At 39.0% G+C, this 4449-nt stretch overlaps 1 pseudogene; it reads left to right on the top strand.

Annotated features, from left to right (window-relative positions):
• The first annotated feature begins 762 nt into the window (after nucleotides 1-762).
• On the top strand, nucleotides 763-4237 carry LOC110331192 (annotated as a pseudogene).
• The last annotated feature ends 212 nt before the right edge of the window (nucleotides 4238-4449 follow it).

The raw sequence follows: 4449 nt of genomic DNA, 5'->3' as shown, positions 1-4449 counted from the left end.
GAAATGAAAGACATCTACATCAAAAATTATGAAACACCAGGGAGAGAAATTAAAGACAGAAAAAGAATGAGAAAGGAAGACCTTTCATGCTCATGGCTGGGAGAACTAATATTGAGATATTTAAGCTATCCAAACAATACATAGATTCAATCAACGTTAGAAAACTTATGACATGATTTGCCTGAGGAACACAAATATACATTCACATGTAGTGTACAATATGCTGAGTAGCCATAGAAAGCTAGTGCAGAACAACGGAGCAGATAGCATTACAACATTACTGTCAAGATGGGCTTGTTAGGCTTTGTCTCCAGTCTTGCATAATCTTGGGATAGAAGCAGATATACAGACCATGAAGCAAGCCAGACATCCCAGAAGGAAAACTTGGGACCCTGAAGACAGCTGGCTCTTGTTAAGGACAGCCGGACCATATCATAACATGTCTTGATGATTTTGCTGGAGAAACTGGGTGTATACCCATGCAGAGCAAACGGTATCTTGGTATGTCTCATTCCCATTCCACAGAGCTCAACTCAAAAGGAACCAAAAGACCTGAACTTAAGATCAGAAGCTTTTAACTAGCAATGGGTGGAGTAGGACAGCTTTAGACACTGATTCGAGGCCATAATTTTGTGGATTTGATGCCAAAAGCACAGAAGATCAAGGGCAGAAGCATGACAATTGGAATTAAATCTATAAACATGGTGTAAAGGACACAGTCTATGTCTTTTGGAAAAGATATGAGATCAGCATAGGTCCTCAATGGCAGGTGAATGGGTCAAGAAAACATCATCTACCTACATGATGGAGTATTACCCAGCTCCAAAGAATGAAAGCATGCCACCTGCCACAGAATGCATGGATCCTGAGAAGGTGAAGTGGAATAAAACAACCATAGAAAGGCAAGTCCTTTTGTTCTCTTTCACATGCAGAAGCTGAGAAGAGACAACTGGGAGCAGACTAGTGACCAGCAAGCATTGAGAAGGGTATAGAGGACAGGGTGGGAAGCAAAGACTGATGTGACTAGTGCATGCTCTGTGCATATATGAAAAGATCACACTGCACTGCATTAATAAGTACCATTTGTAGGTACAATTAGGACTTTAAAAATAAATAAAAGATTTACCCTAAACTAAAGTACATCAGGACAGGGTGTTATTAATAAAGTAACTGAGAAATGAATCAAGGGGACATAAGCAACCTAGAAGTTTATCCTCAGAAGATCCACAAACCTGGTCAACAGATCTTTACAAATGAGCAAAGGTGGTGCAATAGAGCAAAGGCCAACTTTTAGACAAATGGTAGTGGACAGCTGGGCACCACAAGCAAAACTAAAACTTATCAGGGAAAGATCTTACATTCTTCACAAACATTGTCTTAAAGTATATCAAAAGAACAAAGGTCAAATTCACAGCCATAAAATGACTATGTGTATGCTTCAATCGACAACTTTGACTTCATCAACCCAAATAAATCAAGAAAGTTTCTGCTCTCCAAAAGGAGGACAGTCAAGAAAATAAGACAGTCAGGGAGAAATTCTTCCCAACAAAAATTATTGATAAAGTCGTATTTTGCAAAAAACCATCGGGAACACCTAAAATTCATTAAAAAAATAACTTGATTAGAAAATAAACAAAAATTCTGAGAGATATATCACCAAAGAAGATACGCAGATGGAAAATATGTCTATAAAGTGATGTCACTCATCAGGAAAAACAAGTTAAAAACACACTCAGATTCTGTTACACATCCATTAGAATATCCCAAAGCTAAGGTATCCATAGCACCAAATGGCAGAGGATATGAAATGACAGATACTGTCACTACTGTTAGAAATGCAAAATGACACAGCTGCTTAGCAAAACTGTGTTCTTGGAAAACTATAGGAAGTTTTAACAAGCAATCCAGTCACAATACTTCATAGTACATGTTCTGAAGGAGTTGAAAACTTTTATTAGTATAAAAACCAGCACATCGATATTTCTGCTATATTCATAATTTTTTAGACTTGGAAGCAATTGATGTTTCCTTCAGCAGTGAATGGTAAGTCAGAGCAGAACTGGACAGTAGAATATTGTTCCGTGCTAAAAGGAAATAAAGTAGAAAGGCATGAAAGATATGGAGAAACCTTAAGCATGTATTACATAATCTGATATTTTCAACTCTATGGTATTCTTGGAAAGATCAAGCTATGAGGACAACAGAAATATCTATGGTTGTCAGAGTTGGAGAAGGAGAAGTGACAAAGCCACAGAACATGGAGGAATTTCCCGATGGTGAAAATGCTCTGTATAGCCAGTCATGGTGGCTCCTACCTATATCATTCTACAAATTGGGAGGCTGAAGCAGGAGGATTGCTACAAATATAAGGCTACATTGCCCTAGACTAGCTTGAGCTCATTTACGTCTCTGTCTCAAAACAAGACACAACAAAACACAACAAAGCATCTTCATAATCCAGCTAACAACTCCAAAAGAACACTCCTGCACTGCTGGAGGCCATGCTGGTACTAGGAACCCCAGAGGCCTCTTGCTTTACCACAGGCCATACTGATGACTGGAACCCCAGAAGCCATGAGTTTCTACAATTTCAGAACCCCAGGGCATCCCAAACTCTAATAGAGTGACCTTACTGGACCTGAAGAGCTGCTAAAGCCAGAGGTCCAGAGACAAAACAGAAACCAAGAGAAAAACATATACCTAACAAAGATAAAATCAGAAATCAAACTAAACCTATAATTACCCAAGTCCAGATGCCTAGAAATCTGCATCAGAACACAGTCAACAATAGCTAAAGAAATATGGTACCACCAAAGCCTAGATATACTACTACAGAAGCCCTGAGTATTCATCTATAGCTGAAGCATAACAAAATTACCTTAAAACCGATTTTATGAAGATGATAAAGGTCCTTAAGGAAGAAATGAAAAAATCCCTTAAAGAAATCCAAGAAAAACAAACAAACAAACAAACAAACAGGTGAAGAAAATCAATAAAACTGTTCAAGACCTGCCTGAGAATGGAAATAGAAGCAATAAAGAAACACAAACTGAGGGATCCAGGAGATAGAAAAATCTAGGTAAGTGAAAAAGAACTACAGATGCAAGCATCACCAACAGAGTATAAGCGATGGAAAAGAGAACGTCAGGCATAGAAGATATAATAGAAGAAATTGAAACAGTCAAAAAGTGTTAAATCTAAAAAATTCCTGACACCAACCATCCAGGAAATCTGGGGCACTGTGAAAAGACCTAACTTAAGAATAATAGGGCCTTTCCCATCCCAGACTAAATGAGGTAGGCTCGTGGGCCAGTGACACCCAGAAATTAAGAGTTTTTTGAAACCCAGGAAGTCGCGGACCACTGCTCCGCGGCTGTCATCACGCCACAAAATGAATATATTGAATTACATCGCAAACGATATGGATATAGTTTGGACTACCATGAGAAAAAGAGAAAGAAAGAAGGTCGAGAGGCCCACGAACGTTCAAAGAAGTCAAAAATGATGATTGGTCTGAAGGCTAAGCTCTACCATAAACAGTGCCATGCTGAGAAAATACAGATGAAAAAGACTATTAAGATGCATGAGAAGAGAAACACCAAGCAGAAGGACGATGAGATGACTCCACAGGGAGCAGTCCCTGCCTCTCTGCTGGACAGAGAGGGGCAGTTGAGAGCAAAAGCACTTTCCAACATGATTAAGCAGAAACAGAAAGAAAAGGCGGGAAAATGGGAGGTCCCTCTACCCAAAGTTCGTGCCCAAGGAGAAACAGAAGTATTGAAAGTTATTTGAACAGGAAAAAGAAAAAAAGAAGGCATGGAAGAGAATGGTTACTAAAGTCTGCTTTGTTGGTGATGGCTTTACAAGAAAGCCATCTAAATATGAAAGGTTCAATAGGCCTATGGGTCTATGTTTCAAAAAAGCCCATGTCACACCCCCTGAGCTGGAAGCAACTTTTTGCCTGCCTATTCTCCATGTGAAAAAGAATCCATCATTCCCATTATATACAACCCCGGATGTGATCACCAAAGATACAGTTATTGAAGTGAATGTGAGCGAGTTGGGCCCTGTGACACAAGGAGGCAAGGTGATTTGGGAAAAGTATGCCCAAGTTACCAACAATCCTGAGAACGATGGATGCATAAACACAGTCTTGCTGGTTTGTCAGTGTCGTCATTCCACTCAATACCAAAGACTACACACTGTCAGAAAAACACCATCACTGGGATCTTTCTGAACTACTGAGCAGCCTTACCCCATGTAAAGTCATCAAGAAGTATTTATTAAGTTGTAAAGGAAAATAAAACTGCCCAGTTTTTTTTTTTTTTAAAAAATAATAGGAATAGAAGAAGAATCCCTCCTTAGAAACCCAGAAAACATTTTTAACAAAATCCTAGAAGAAAACTTCCCTAGCCTGAAGGAAATGCCTATAAAAGTACACAAAGGATA

The sequence above is a fragment of the Mus pahari genome, chromosome 14, assembly GCF_900095145.1.
Source record: "Mus pahari chromosome 14, PAHARI_EIJ_v1.1, whole genome shotgun sequence".
NCBI lineage: Eukaryota > Metazoa > Chordata > Mammalia > Rodentia > Muridae > Mus > Mus pahari.
This window is presented reverse-complemented; position numbering and strand designations above follow the sequence as displayed.